The 16,870-nt window shown below is 38.3% G+C and overlaps 1 protein-coding gene across 1 annotated transcript in view; it reads right to left on the minus strand.

The window, feature by feature from the left end:
* Nucleotides 1–3,044, minus strand: part of RAG2 (recombination activating 2) — a 136,785-nt gene extending 133,741 nt beyond the window's left edge. The window contains exons 1-2 of the mRNA XM_031593355.2: nt 1,613–3,044; nt 1,354–1,407 (exon numbers count right to left, since the gene is read on the minus strand). The gene's annotated coding sequence lies outside the window, so the exon portion shown is untranslated. The remainder of the gene's footprint in view (nt 1–1,353; nt 1,408–1,612) is intronic.
* Nucleotides 3,045–16,870: the final 13,826 nt, after the last annotated feature.

Genomic DNA, 16,870 nt, shown 5'->3' on the forward strand with positions numbered 1-16,870 from the left:
AGGCTTCCTAATGTAGTACCACTTACCATTGGAAAGAAAAGCTGGAAATCAATTTGAACAAAGCTAAGACAGCTGAAACTGGTTTGTAATGTATGAATTCCTGCAGTCACTCCTGTGCCCAGAGCACCAGCACACAGCAGAAGGCAGCCTGCTCTCAACTCTCCCTATTCCCTCTCAGCACATGCAGCAGGGCTGCCCTACCTCAGATCTAGCCTAGACTCCTAAAGAGCCCCCTAGTCTTTTCAGATAAGAAATCACTTGCCTTTATCTACCACTCCATCAACAGATGGAGCTACCAAAAAGACACTACTTTGAAATGTGGTGCCACATTTAATTAAGCTATACTTCAGCACTATACAACTCATAGATAACTGTTCCTGCCTTCTTTGCCCAGTTCTTAGGGGAAGGATATTTTCAGGGATAACAGAATAGCTGGAGAGCACCACAGATTAAATTGCATGTTCAAGGTGATGGAAAAATACATCCTAGCTACTATTTATATTCCCACACTAAGTCTACATTCAAGTACCCTAGCCTCATTGTCAAGAGTGAATGGTGGAACTTTTCACTATGTTTAAAAACACTTCTCCACAGTCCGTAGGAATAATTCCCATGGGTTGAAATGTATCTCACATTTTCTGAAGCTAAAAAACCCCAACATTCTATACATACTCTGCTTGAAATGACTCCTTTGACAGTCAAGATGTAGTAGTAACAAAAACTTCTGCAGATATATTTAACCACACAAAAGACTGAAAGTTTACAGCAAATATTGAATAAACATCACTTAAAAGTCATAGTGGGACAGAAACCAAATAGGAGGAGAAGGGCAGGCCTCAACAGTAGGCAATAGTTCTATGCAAATTTACCCAGCTGAGCAAATTGTACTTTAAACAATTGTTCTTCTGGAAAAGCAAACCTACTAAAGTTTCACAAGAGTAAAGCACCTTTGGATTTTAATTAAACTGAAAGTCTTTGAAGATGACCATTTAAGAAAAAACACTGCACTCCAGTGTCCACAGTAGATATTTAAGAACACTCTCAAAACTGAGACAAGCTGAGTATAAAATACTTCTGAAGTCTTTGCAACAATACTTCAAACAAACTAAATCAGGGCTACATCAAACCGCTGACAAAATATCTGATATTAATTTGAAGCTTAAGAACACTAACATTCCCAGCTAACCACAGCAGCAGTAGAGGCAAGTAGTAACACCTATCTCACAGCCCCTCAAGGTCTCCATGCACTCAGGCCCCTAAGGAGCCCACAACAGTCCCCTTCCTTTCCTTCTTACATCACCAGACTCAAACCAAAGCAAGCTTCCCTGAGTCTTAAAGGCTTCTGCCTCTTACCTGTTTGTGCTTTGCTCCCTTCTGCATGGTGCCACTTTTGCTGCTGCTGCTACGCTAAAGAAAAGAGAGAAGGTCTGAGCTGAGCTTAAATGGCCTGCAGGTGCAGGGCCCAGCTGGGGCTGCACAGGGTCATTAAGGCAATTAGTGGCCTCGTTTTGACAAATAGCCTCCATCACTTTCTGCTGTCCTTGGCCTGAAGTTCCCCTCTTCCTCTCATGTTTCTTCTCCAATACAAATTCTGGACCAGAGCAAAACCTACTCAGAGCTTGCTGTGTCCAGTGTGGTGATCACAATTCCTTCTCACTGTAGAATAAATTCGGAGTGGTTATCAGCAATGTTTGGGAACACCTGAGTCCCACCGGCCCTGTCTGAAAGTCCCTGTAGCCTGTCTGATGAGGTCAGCTGAGAGCAGCTCTTCAGAGAGCAGGTGGCACACCAGGGCTGTGCTGGTGCCTGTAGCTGCTGCTGGAAGAGGCTGTGGTGCCTCTCGGCAGTAACCATGAGATGTAAACAAAGGTTCGTGAGGTAACTGGTACTGAGAAATGTCACTGGAAGCGTGCTACAACATAATAGAAGGACACCTCACACCAAACCAGTGGGCTTTTGGCTGGACTCTGGAAATCTGTGAGTTTGGCTGAAGAACAAGATGAGGAAGAAATCAGAAACAAATGGCCAAAAGATGGCATAGCTAGACCTGGGTCTGGGAACCAGAGAAAGTTATGAAGAAAAGTTTTGCTTGCCAGCAGGCCCACCCAGGCTGCTGCTTTGCTGTGGGGTCAACTGAGTGGTGAGCCCTACTGCAGGAGGATGTCTCTGCCTGCCCCACAGCCACCAAGCCCTGTGTAGCCTCACCTGCTCAGGGTGAGCTTTTCTTCCTGCTCTGCTCTGCCCTCCTGCCCTGCCTGCACTCTGGTGGCCCTGCCTGGCTCTGTGGTGAAGTGACAAGGTGGCACTTTCACTTCCAATCTGTGCAGAAGTGGTTGCTGGAGGAGGGCCTGGCCTGGGCATTACTCTTCTTGGGACACCTGGAGCCTTCATCAAGCTTCCAGCAACGCTCTGTTGTGACAGTACTGCTACAGGCAGATAGTGGACAAAAATCACCATTTTCTTCACCATTCATTATGTGTTCTTGCCCACATTTTAAGCTTTCTTGCTTTGGTGGAAGCAACAGTTTTTCTCAGAGAGCTCAACCAGGAATTTAGACAAAATAAACCCTCCTTCCTCCTGAGAAGAGGTGTGTGATTGAATGAACATACAAACAAATATCCATATTCAATTGGAAAAGCATGGTTGCTTTTGATTGAGGCTATCTCATGAAACACTCATTTTTAAAATGCTGCGTTTGTTATTTTTCTTCTCTTGTGCATCAAAATCGATACAAGTACAGAAATTTCGTAGTTTGTATATCACTAAACTGAACATGTTTCCATTTATGTATTTATACTTCAAAGCCTTGTTGAACTTTTTAGCGTTCCGGATGGCTGGGGGCATGTTTACATCTTTAAATTTCTGGCCATACTTGTTTAATCAAAACTGTTAAAAAAAAACACCCCAAAAGTCAGTACATGACTGACATTCCTTTATGTGGATTGCATTAGCTGTCCTTAGATATCTGCTATGCCAGTGAAGGGGCTCAGTCACAGGTCAGATGATATCAGTAAGATCGCCTGTCAGAAATGTCTGGATGCTCAATTAAAGATAGAATAATATAGCCCTGATTTTCCATGCTGTGTATTTCTACCTTCCCTCAAGGGTATTCCAGGCATGGAATACCTGTGGCATCCAAACATGGAGTTGCCTGATGCTTCTGCAACTCAGAACTTATGAAATTCATTGCTCCTCAGTGGTTTATTCAAGTCTGCCTTATCTGGCTGAGGGAGTTGGTTGTAGCGTTGAGGTGTCTGCTAAGCTGCAGTAATGCCTCTGCTCTGCTTGCAGATTTCAAACAGAAGTAAATAAATATTAATTGTAATTTGTTTTGCCTCCCTGTGCTTTGTAAAGTACATGCACACGAAGATTAATTTTGTTAAACTGAGCAGGCAGGAAGCTGGCTCCCTTAAGTGCCAAATCCAAGCTCCTTGACTGCGTGTCAAAAGAATACACTTGGCTTTCAGACATCTCTCCATTAAAGAGCCCGTGCACTGAAGGAAATGTCAGCTTGCAGATTTTGTTTCCTAATCTCAGAAAAATGCAAAGTGGTGCCTTCATAAGCCTTGGCAAGTCAGACACTTAGGACATCTCCTTGCACCAGCTCTGGCAGTGTATGTCCTTAAGGTGGCAGCAACTGTCAAAAAAGTGTTTTGCTTTTTCTTCCCTATGTGGGGAAAGTGGGAGAGAATGCACTAAAGAAGGAGCCTTGAACGAGAGAAATTTTTCTACACAGCTCCTTCTTTAATCTTCAATTTTCTGCTCAGCAGAATCATATTCATAGCCAGATTGTTCATTATTAAGAGCTTATTTCAGATCAAACCCTGTATGTCAGTAGATTAGGACACTGAGGAAGATTAGCTTCTCACTGTAGGTGGTGGGAGTAAGTTCTTTATCTTATCATTAGCATGGACTTTCATAGGTTTTGATCATAATTATTAATTCTGCCAGCAGACTTTCAAGCAAGGATTAAAATGCAGATAGATGTCATTTAAATAGCATAATCAAACTGAAAGTTAGGTTTTGTGGCAGGCAAATCCTCAGTTTTATGACAGTCAGTTTCACTTTTTGGATTTTCTAAGATTATTTTGTTGCCTAAAAATGGGTTTGTTTACTTTCATGTGCTTGTAATAGGTTTTTATTAGCTATTTCTCTTCCTGAAGAAAAATACTGTTAGTATTCAGGTGAACTTTAATTCTGATTAGTATAAATGGCATGTAAAATTCTTAAGGAATGTTTCTGCACATCCTTGCATTGTTGTAAGTAGAAGCCAAGCATATAGATGAAGAATTACTGAATGAATTCAAATTAAATATCTCCCTCCCCTTTTCTCTCTCTCTCTCTTTTTTTTTAATTTTCGTAATGTTTTTGGGCTTTATTCTCTCCATGAATACGGATTAGTGTCATGGCTCTGAATATATAAGAACGTAAGACCTTGTCCTACCGTCAAGGTGAACATTCTTAGAACACTGGGAATTTAAGCCTGCCACATTTCTAAATGTTATGAGCAAATCAGCAAAGAAAGAGAAGACAGTATTTCATCAGCAAAAGCCTCTCGGTTAGATTTAAAATCAAAATTGCAGCAAAATATGTGTCTGTATCATTTGCTAATTTATGCAAATATTTGGTAGCATAATGAACCTGAATGATAATGTTGTGTATCATCGCACTGTTCATAGAACTCTTATTTTGGAAAATGTAAAATGCAGAAGGATAAGGAACAGACAAAACACTGCAAAGAATATGTAGCAGCAGCTCATACACACAACTGCAGTGAATGTGGTTAGCTAGCAGCTGTTTCTGTTCTAAATTTAATCATGAAGCTGGTATGATAAACCACTTACAACACAGGTAGTGATTACGCTTTTACCTGGAGATTTATTTCCTGTCAACTCTTTTTGTTTTTGCTTATATCTTGTATTTCACCTTACATTGCATATTCTCTGGGGAGCACTTGGTTTTTTGTCACATTTCTGTACAGCATTTAGCCTGACAGGTCAGGCTCTTTTGGATAGCACTGCAATTAACTCTGGAGATGCATATTTAAGCCGCATATGAAAAGAAGCTGAGCTGAATGTTTGGTCCCTTGCCTCTAGTTATGCAAGGATTTTGAAGGTGACAGGGTTTTGGGTCCTGTGGTATAACAGTATTGATTAAGTGCTGCTATACAAATGGAAAAAATATAATCAGTGGAGATATTTTAAAATGTTAATTTGGGTAAACACTAAAAAAGTTGGTGCAGTTTGCCCACTTTAAACAGGAAGTTGGTGCTGCAAAGAGGGCCTGGAGTCCTCCAAGCACAGGTTTCTAATATCGGAATAAGAACTGGAGAATAATCTGGAGGCTTCTATCTATTTTTGCATATTTGTCTAATTTAGAGTGTAAAGATCATAAGAGCTTCTTCCCAATTCTCTTTGCATATTTAAACACATAGCAGTGCTCACACTGCATCCTCCTTCTTTCTCCACATCTCTTGAAAGCCATTGCTTGGCATTTTTTTGCTGACATAAAGAATACTGCCTTGGGCAAACAGCACATGCAGGGCTCATAGAGCCATCAGGGAGTACCTGACATGTTTTTCTCCCATCAACTGAGAACTGCTGCCTGGCAGATGCAGGAAGCTTTTGTACTAGCAATAAAAAAAAACAATGGAAAAAAACCCATACTTGGAATGTAAGGCTAGTTGAGAAGTTTATTTTCATTAATGTCTGTACCTAATGAGTATAAAAATGCTCTTTTTTTTTTGGCAACAAAAGGACAAAAAATAAATTGCCCACAGCCAGTATGGAGTAAGGAATCAGAGCCTCAACACACACTTCTTTTCATGTAATTTCAACTATTAAATTTTACATTACCCTTTAATACATCCTTATCTGAGGCACATTGAAACTCTAGACAACAAGTGCATCATGGATTGAAGTATGTTGAAAACATAATATTCTTGCTGTTTTCCAGTTAGCTTAGAATTAATTGAAAATCAGGGCAGTTATTCTTTTGGCTATTTTCGGCAGCAAAATAATTTGAGATTTTTCTTCTGTGACAAGGCAGCAGCAAATCAGTTCTGATCAGTAGATTTACCTGCTTGCTCAGGAGGGTACCATAAACCCTCATGATTTAAGAGCAATAGCTGCTGTCGTGCATGTGTGAGAAATCCAGCTGTATCTCCAAGGTCTGTTACACTGAAAATTTTTCTGTGCTGATCACTCATCTCAAGACTAAGGACATATCTTATCCCTCTGTTAACAATATGATTTTATGGTGACAAATCCAAGATGAATTAAAACTTGCTTGCACTCATTGGAACCGAAGTCTGCTGCCGTTTATAACTGATTGAGTTCAGAATGATTCTTGGAAATCTTCCATGTGTGTCAACAGAAGCATAATTTTTTCAAAGGGAACTCAGTCTGAGCAAGAGCCCGAGGGAGAGCTTTGGGAAGTTAGATGTTAGCACTTATCACGTGCTATTCAACTGCAGCTCTTCAGCATGTCCTTAAAAAAAAAGCCAAATATGCAAAAAGGAGACCTAGGTCCACTCTTGAGCCTGTTCTGCTGTCTGAGAAAAATAACACTCTGTGGAGCTGACAGGATTGTGTTTGATATTGGTCACTGAAAGTGCAGAAGGATACTGCTTGATAATAAATTGCCAGGAGCAAAAAAATTGCAAAAAATTGCTTGGAGAATGTGAAATTCAATATCATATGAGGTGATCAGAAGAAGGCTTGGAAATAAGAGTGGGGAAAGATAAAAAGCTATTAGCTTTGATAGAAATGAGAGGAGTGAAGGAGAAAGAATAATGGGAATATGGGGAGAAAAGGGGGCTGAGAAAGTCGGGAAGTTGGAACTTAATAGGAGAGAAAAAAAGCAGAGACTATGTGATATTTGACTGAGGATGATCTTAAAAGGGACTTTCAGCAGATACAAGGTAGAAAGCAAGACCAGGAGAAGGATGTGGCTGCCATATAGTCAGTAATATTTAGTCATATTGATAACCTTTCACTTTGAAAAGTTAGTTTATTTTTAACTATTTACTTGATGGAAGTCTACAAATGCTTTACTATTCTATGTGTTGTGTTTTTTTTCTTTCTTATTCTTTTTTCTTAAATGCTTCCCTTGGGCGGGAGTGTGTATTCAAGATATTTTCAGAACTTCCCATCTGTTTACGGAACAATTTTCAATTGAAACTTAGAAGTAAAAGATAATTAGCATTAATATTATTATGTGTGCATTCTGTCTGCACCCTTTCCATATGTGGTGAGTAAGCTAGTGCAGAGAAGGAGGTCTGGCTAAGATTACAAATTCAGACTGTGAACATACGCATACAGATGAGCAAACATATGCAGTTACTTAAATATACACATAGGAAAATAATATATACTCACTAATATACTCCTATATATTCCTCAATTTATAAGGAAACGGACGCAATATGAGCACATAAAGAGAAAAATAATGATAATTTTTGTCCCTGAGATATTCAAATGGGTGCATCTGTTTGCAGAGGGACAAGCAGTACAAACTGCATTTACCAGGCAGTTTGAGTTTTATAAGCTCCCCTGTGAACTTACAGTAGCCTAGAGATGTTTCAGCTCCATAGAAATTGACTGAATACACTAAGCAAGACTTTCTTGTCTACCAAAGAACAAGTTACTAGCTTTTTACTATTCAATGATTATTTCATGCTGAGATAACTTGGCTGGTTGGTTAGTCTGGTTTCCTGCACCCTTCTTGACATCAGTCCTCTGGAAAATGTGTAGAATGGAGGCCAGATCTCTGTTCCATGTAGGGCTCCCACTGACTTCACTGACATTTCAGATGACAAGTTTGGGCTAGTAGCCAACTAAGGTTTATTTGTACATCCAATATGCTTTTGTCATTTGTTCCTTAATTAACTTATTCCCTGGTTATATGAGTTTTTGACTATCTCTGAGCAGATTTAGATTATAAGGAAAACTCACCAAAGAGAAACAAAGAACAAAAATGAGCTATTTTGCTGCAGCAAAAGGCAAAAAAATGCCTGTAAAGAGAAGGAATCCACATTGACAACAAATGAATGAGTACATAGGCAGTATGAAATAGATCTCAATTTTCTTTCACCTGAGGTGTTATAATCATGTAATCTTGTGAGCTAAGGTCAAGGGATCTGTCTATAAGAACCAGCGTTCGAAAAGATTGGAGCCTCAGTGTTACTTGTTGACACTGTGACAGAGAAATGGATGAGGCTGTCATGAAGATTAAAAAGATCTTAACCTGAGGAGGCAAAGCATAAAAAAATAAGAAATCTAAAATCAGAGCTAAAGGAAAGAAAAGAAATTAAAGCCAAATAATTAATATTTTATTCCAGGCATGAGTATGTTGTCACTATGACATGGAGGTCAATGTTCTTGGCTTTTGGTTCTGATTTATTGTACATAATATGGAGAAAACATCAGTTGAAGGGGGGATCTCAAGGAGGTCCAGAGGGTCCTCAGAATAGCCTGTTTCCTTTGATGCAGCAGTTAGGGAATGTGGAGCGGTACTTTCAAGACAGAGAGTAAATAAAAGTATATTTCAGAGGTGAACAAATATTTTTGTAAGTTGTTGCGGATGCTGAATTTTTATGTAGGTTCAAAAACTGAATGAATAGTTTTGTGAAAGAAAAAATCTGTAAGAATGGCTAACAGTAAAAACGAGTAGATGAAGCAGTCACAAGAGGGAATTTTTAAAGTTTGTCAGAGCGCAGTATTGATATGTCTTGGTCCCAACTTTAAGCTCTTCCACATGCATTTACTGCTGGCTGCATTTGGAGACCTCCATGTTACTGAATTGTATGCATCTATAGATAAGGCTATTAAGCTGTTGTAAAAACATTGAACCTTCCACTCTGTGTGAAAAGGCAAACCTATACACAGACAGATGGACAGATATGCTTTTTAGGCGTTTTTGTCTTGTATAAGAAATTGATATCTGAGGTACTCCTTAATCCTCTAGGGCTGCTCAGGAAATAAGAATGTCTATCAATCATTTAATAAAATGATATGTTTTTCATTTTCATTAACATTGATTGTCAAGATTGTCAACAGTGTTCAGTCAGTGCACTCTGTAAAGACTTAAAAGCCATTACTGCAAAATGAAGGAGAAAGATCCCAACCCTCAAAGAAAACTTCAGTAAAATAAGAAATATTTTCCCTATGATAGCTGAGGTGTGAAAAAAAAAAAAAAAAAAAAATCCCTTTTGCCCTCACTGCTCTCCTCAAAAACTTTGAAGCTGCCCATAAATGGGTAGGAATCAAAATGGTATCAATTACGTTAATTTCATTAGCAAAGGATCAAGGTCACAACAACAGCAATTACCTGCAATTTCCCATTCCTGCAATTATATTATTATGAAAATGAACACTTGCTAAGTACAGTAAAGCTTTCAGGGGCACTAAAGTGAATTCTTTTTCATTTCAGCATGTTTGCTAATTGTGTCAGGACTTTAGTGTTATGTGATTACCATCACTTTGGTCTCATCAGAGCAAAAAAAACCTTGATTCTTGAAAAGCTTGATTCTTCCAGGCCTTATCTACAGACACATTTCATACCAGTATAACTATTTAGGTTAGGAATACTGCATTTTATTGAAATATTTATATCACCACAAATCCTAGTAGAATAAGCCTTGTGGGAATGAACTGTATTAGCACAGATGTGCTTAAACCAATACAATTGGGTCCAAAATAAGCAGTTGTAAAGTGCTGCAGAACTGTATAACAAGATAGGGAAAAATATCCTGTTTCAGATCCACCTGTGTTGGTGGAGGAAATTACTGCATGTTGCTGCTAGTCACTGGGATCAGCAAGCAAAGTGTATTTCATGGGAGTCCCCTGGATTGCTTCAGGCAAAATCAGGCAGTGCATGTCAGTACAAAAATATACAAGAAGTGGTCTGGCTGATTTTGCCTGAAAGAGACCAGGGGGTGCCCATGCAGGCTCTGCTGCCTTCTCAATGGGGGTGAGAGCTTCAACACAGGGGCACTTGAAGGTTGCTGGAAACAGCTGCTTCTTAGGCAAGGATGAATTTGTCCTTATCCTTACAGCTGTGTGGCACTGCAGTGTAGATAAATCTTAACCCACACTGGTTTATGCTAACAGACACAGATTCAGCTGAATTTCCTACTATGGATAGACATGGTCTGGAAACCCATTCCAAACATTTTCCAATTTTATCTGACAGGAAAATACTTCTGCTACTGTCAGTAAAGTAGACTATTCCAGAGTTTAACTCTTCTACTGGCTAGAAAAAAATTCTTGCTTGTTTTTGTTTTATCCAAGCAGATCAAGTCAGAACCATAAGCTCTGCTCTCCAGCCATCTCTTCCTTCTCCTAGTCTTTCCTGATTTGCTTCAGATTGAGCTTGTCTTTTTTTTAACTTCAGTATCCAAAACTACATTTAATAAATGAGACTCCTGGTGCTTTTACTGTGTAAAGTTTCTGTGCTCCTACTGGAAATACTTGTCCAAAAGTCTTGATAGCTTTTACTTTTATTACGGCTGTATCATTTTTTGTCTCATTTTCACTCAATTATCTATAGACAAGGCATTTCTAGAATATAGCAGAAAGTATATAACAGAAATCCTTTTTTGTTCCTACATGCATGACTTTGTACTGTCCTTTTATCTCATACTTGGGTCCCATAGGTCTTTTAGTTCTTCTTTTGCAGTATTCCAATTTTTCTCTGTATTGACATTATCTCCCAAGCAGTTCTGGCAGTGAATTTCATTAGCACATTTTTTGTCCTAATATAATTAATGAAAATATTCTTTTAAAATTGTTACGACTTATACTTGTCCCTTTTCTCCAGAATGATTACTTGTTATCTCTTCATTAGATAGTTCTGAGGGAACCCATGTTTTTTAGCTTAAATTTTGGCAATCTATTCTGATATTACAAGTACTGCTCCAGAAGTAGTGCTTCCTACTTTATTATATTGGCCCACAACATCAGAGGTGGATGTGGGAGGTATGGCAGGAGAGATTGAACCTTCTTCCCAATATTCCATTAGATTATGTTGCCGTGCAACAGATGGTAGCAGAGGGATGGTCTAACAAAATGGTACATATGAAGCAAAGGTATAGAAATGAATTTCTTCATGTAGAAAAAATTGGATATGCTGACATTCAACAACAGTTGCTGCATGTTTACAGAGACCAAGGAGTGGATGTGAGCACAGTGAGGCAGTGGGCAGTGCATTTCAAAACTGGCGACAGTGACATGAAAGAGAAGCCACATTCCTCATGGCAATGCACAGCTGTCACATCATGAAATGATGAGCATTTTGAACAGCTTATCTGCAGAAATTGACAAATTATGACAAGGGAACTGTGTACTGAGCTGAATTTCAGCTTCAATGAGCTGTAAATAATGGCTGCAGCGTTGGAATATCATATTGTGCCAGGTGGATCCCATGAATGCACGGAAAGAACACTGTATGCAAATTTGTCATGACCTATTGAACAAATATGAGACTGAAAGTAACAGTTTCATGGATTACACCATTACTGGTGACAAAATGTGTTGTTACCACTAGGAGCTGGAATCACAATGGCAGTCTATGGAGAGGTGACGTGAATTCTCCATCACAGAAAACATTCAAGACATAACCCTCAGTAGGTAAAGTGATGTACACTGCCTTTTGTGATAGGAAAGATGTAATCCTTCTGGATTTGCTGGAACCTGAACCAAATCATCAACTCTGATCACTACATTGTGACGCTGACTAAATTGAGGGCTCAAACTTCCAGACACCCTTTCTCTTGCAACACAATAACCCCAGGCATCAAAGCAGTTTGAAGACCACAGCCTATCTTGACTGGACTGTCCTACCATACCCAACACATAGTCTGGATTTGATGCCATCTGACTTTCATTTGTTTGAGGGGATGAAAGACAGATAGCATGGGCAGCATTTTCCTTGCCCTGATGCCATTTTAACAACTCTGAAACTGTGCATTACCTCTGCTGGTGCAGATTTTTATGAGTGCAGCATGTGGGCTGGTGAAACTGCATAGCTAATAAAGGTGACAACTATAGCTGAGATTTGCTCTATCAAATAGTGTTATTGTGTTCTTTATATCTGTTGTAGTTTTCATATAAATAAAATTACTTCCAGGGCAACTGAAGTAGTTTACACTAACTATAAAGGTGATGAATACTGTAGGATAAGACTAAGAAGAAGAACTGAATTGTTTCAAACAGTGTGTTCTGTGATTGTAGCATCATTAAACACATAAAATGGATTTGGTCCCAGATAATTTATGTATTACATTTGATACTTAATGACATCTGAATGTCGAGTTGCAACTCTTCTGTATTATATTAGCCATAATGTAGTATGGCATAGTGTATATGTTATTTTTTTCCTGAACAGTTCCCCACCTATCCCCCCCCCCACTAACTCTTTCATATCATTACATATTTTCTTTTGAAAAGAGAAGGGAAAGACATGGGAAAAGATATTATGATGTTGCTTTTAATTATCATGGCAACACAGCATTAGAGAATTTTTCAGTTACTGAGTTACTGAGGTTACAGGCATTAAAAAGATTTTAGAAAAATATGAACTTGCCCACAGATTCCAATTATTTTCACATTTGTAGTTAGTGGACAGGTAGATCATTCATTTGATATTCATGAGAATAGATCATCCATGATATTCATCGTGGCCTAGTAACAGCAACAGCAACAGCTAAAGCCCTGTCTCTACAGGAGAAAAGTAAAAACTTAGCTTTGCATCAAACCTTTTGCATGCTTTGTCACATCAAAATAGTGAACTATAAAAATCATAGCTGAAGGAAGGAACTGTAGTTTCTTACATCAATATAGCTTCTCAAAGTCTACTAAAAGTAAAAGGTACCTATGTTTTGTTTCCAATTGGCTTCTATATCAAGATAATTATCTCAATGCTAGAAACACACCTTTATTGCAGGAAAGATGAACCCCAAGAGGGGCTGAATGGTTTAAGAGGTTTTTAAAGTGTGGTTGCAAGTCAAAATCTCATCATTCTTCAAAACTACCTTCCAGTGAAACTGTCAGAGGGTAGGCTATGACTCATGGCAGCACTACCTTTGATTATGGAAGAAGAGAATAGTTTTGGTCTAGGTACAGTGACTGGAATCAGTTTATAGCCCTCTTGGAATTTGCTCAATAGAAAGCTTTCCAAATGCAATTGGTACAAGTCTTTGTACCAGAACAAAGCAATTAATAATGACCACTTGTTTGTCTATGGCAATTTTTATCTGAAAACTTCTTTTTCTGTTTGCTTGCAGACATCTTTTCAACTCCCTTTGAGGCATACTCTTATTCTAGCACTGAAGAACCTGGGGAATGGTTAGTCAGGTAGAAGTAATTATTGCTTTCTTTAAAAAAAAAAAAAATAGTGTAGGTACAAAGCCTCTTACTTTGTAATTAATAATTTGCTCAAGAATTTTAGACATTTGAATTTCTTGTGAAGTAGCTTAGGTGAAGTTAATACTGTAAACTTTCCACCAAGTCTGGACTCAGTGAGGAAAATTTGCCCATGGTGGAGAGCTTGTTCAGTGTAAGGCAGCTTGGATTTCCCATTATCAAATTAATTCAAAAATTTTAATTTAACTGACAAGAACCACATTTTAAGAATTACACAATCTTCATAAATATTAATATTACAGCTGTAAGCGGATACGGGTGCTGTGTGGATTTGTGACTAGGAGGAAATCCCTCCATTGTAAGAAAATTCAAATCAGAGCATCATTTTGGTAATGAATTCTATTATAAATGCTAACACAATAAAAATCACATTTAAATCCTTAAAAATCCTTTAATTTTTGCCCTCATCTTGGACACACAATTTAAGGGAAATAGTCGTGTACCAAATACATGGAAAAATACAATAATCCTGCAAATTATCTGTATGCCAAATTACCTCTGTACTGGCCCTGCACAGTCATCTGTGGTGACTTCATGTGTGGCTTTGATTACCACTGCTTGTAAACTGTATCAGAAATCTGTAATGCTTTTCAATTCTGGATTTGTTAAAGGAGACACAGACTCATTTTCTTCACTGCAGTAACCTGAAAGCTAAAAGCCAGGAAACATGTACTGCCTTCAGTAAATTGTGCTGTGAAATAAAACACAGTCTTTGTTGTGGCTCAAAAGATGTTTTCAAGGGCATTTTTGCTGGTATTGATAGTATGAAAGTTAAATAGAAATGATGTTTTACACTGAAAGGTGTTAATGGTTAATGCCTGGGCTGCTGATTTATAAGCATTCAGACCTTGGTAGAAGATGCTGCTCAGATTAAAGCATTCTTCTTTTTCTGGCATCTAAAGTTTCAAGGTTTCCTTGTGTTGTAAAGAAACAGAGCAGAAGGTGAATGGTCACCTTTCTTTTAAAGGACATGGTGTTTCAAAGGGAGGTGCTGAGAGCTAAAGCTGAAAGCTTGAAGCTAAAAGGCAGTACCAAGAATGTTAGACTAGTCTGAAATCAGACAGAAGAAGGAAGTAATGCCCAAAATGAGATAAAGGTCCTTGGCAGGTTGGTGCCATGTGGCCCTGCTGCACTCCTTTTTGTTTTCTCTTCTGCACATGGGAGTGGGTTAGTACACAGAAAAGACCTATAATCAAACACCTTCCTGAGTGACACTGATTTCAGTTGGATAGCAAATCTAAATGCTAGGCAGCTTCCAAACTCCTAGCAAGGAGACAGTTTAAAGTCTGGAGGGGCGAAAGCACTTACAGCGTTTTCCAAATTGCACCATATAATTTGCTAGTCTATAAAGAAAAACAAACATTGATATATTAAAACAGTAGCCCAAAAGAGGGGACAATGTTAGAAAGGGTATAAGGAAGACTTCTCAGACATTTCTTAGAATATAATTATTTTACACATGACATAAGTGATTCCATAAAAGTAATCTGGCTCAAAAACATACAAATGCACAACCAGGTGCTGTATGTGCTATAGGTAGAAGGATTACATGCAGACATCCCTCCTATCCCCTGTAATTTATTGCTAGCTAGGTAACACACTGCACAGTGGTATCCTCCCTTATACCTTTAAAGGCCATCTACCTCCAGCACTGCTGCTGATAAAGTCACATCAGTACAAATGAACAAAGGAGGGGGTAAAAAGAGACATCAGCATGCATGATGAGTAGATTTGGATAAATAACTCTTTTTGGTTGGAAGCTTTTTTTCCTGCAATGTTGAGTTATCATTGTTTTCAGTTTGCAACACTAATCAACACTAGATAGACAGGAAATCAAACTGCTTAGTGCTTGCGGGGTAAACATGAGGATTTGTATCAAACTGCAGCACTTACTTCCTAGCTAAGCCAGATTGTCCCCCTTGAGCTATTTTCAAAAAGCATCAGCAAGAAGGAGGTTATGTAAAAAGGCCTTAAACCATATGTTACCAGGTTGTACCCACTTACATCAAATACATTAAGACTGATTGTAGATGTCTGTATGCTGTGCACAACACTTGCATGAAATGAATTTTTACCAAATAGGGCAGGATAACCTGTCACTACCTACTAATAACAAAAGCTGATCTATAATGTATGCTGCCTTTGCATTTTGCTAATTGAATTGTCAGGAAAAAGAATACCTGTACAACAGGAGGACATCAGTTCAGTGGCTTTTTCTCAAATATATTCAGTAGACTGCATACAGAGAAATGAAAAAACTAATTTCCAGGATCAAATATTAGTCCAAATGACAAAGTCAGTGTTTAGCGGGGCAAGCAAGGACAAGGTTGTGCAGTGGTGGAGGTCAAACTATCTGCTGTTTATTTCCTCTTGATAGTTAATATAAGGCATTAGCTAAGGAGTGATGGTTTCTGTTTTGGCTGTAATCACCAATGATGAAATTGAAATGGATGTAGTTTACTCATATTGCTGGTAAATATTCTATAGTATTCAGCCAAGCCAAGTTTACTTTTATAACCCCCATGTCATTCTGAGCATCCTTATTTCTGTCCTGTGACACTGAATTTTCAGCAGTACTTTATGTTATTTTTCTAAAGTTGCAGTTGATATATTTTTTTAGTAAATTATTCAAGTTTGATATTTTTTTTCCTAATCTTTTCTAACAGGAAGCACTAACTTCCACAGCTTAGCTATTTTGGGATAAAATAGTGCCAAATTATATGTGTAGCACAGGTTGCCATGACAGAAAGGCAATCCATTACTGAGGTACCACCTTTGTTTCTATGGGCTTGCAGGCACAGAGAGAAAGTGAGCAGCTTTCCTGTCTTTTTTTTTTTTTTTTAACCTTCTCTCCCCACGTTATTCATTTTTGAGTGCTGTCCTTCAAGTGAGCTGTATTTATTGCCCAGACGTATTTCAAAACTTGCAGCATATTATAAGCCTGGGAGTGCGTGTGAAACAAAGCATCTTTGGTTTTATTTGGAGCAAATCCATTCCATTCAATTTGCATTAAGTTTGTGATAGCACTAGTGTGTTGAAATGGTGTATGTTTTGCAGCTTGTACATTATGCAGTAGTACCTGTAAGGTCAACAAATGTCTGCTTAGCTGCTGTGAGCAGAACACCTTTTGGCCTTCATTTCAGACAGATATGTGGTCTCTTTTTAATTAATTAAAATGTAGCATCTTTGTCTAGCCAATAAGCTAATTAGGTAATGGTATAATTAAAGGGTGGACATTGCATTATTCATCATAAAAATAATTGAATCATATTAAATGGGAGATAAAATAAATCATAAATTGGATTAAAGGGAAAAAGCATGGGGTTATTATATTTAGGCTAGATTCTGACACATTTTATATGTAAACTCTGTCTGCAGACAGTCTTCAGAATGGCTGACAGTGAAAAGAAAGAAAACAGGGAATATAAGGCTGAGTATATTCCATA

This window comes from Phasianus colchicus, chromosome 5 (assembly GCF_987193195.1).
Source record: "Phasianus colchicus chromosome 5, bPhaCol1.hap1.1, whole genome shotgun sequence".
NCBI classification, from domain to species: Eukaryota; Metazoa; Chordata; class Aves; order Galliformes; family Phasianidae; genus Phasianus; species Phasianus colchicus.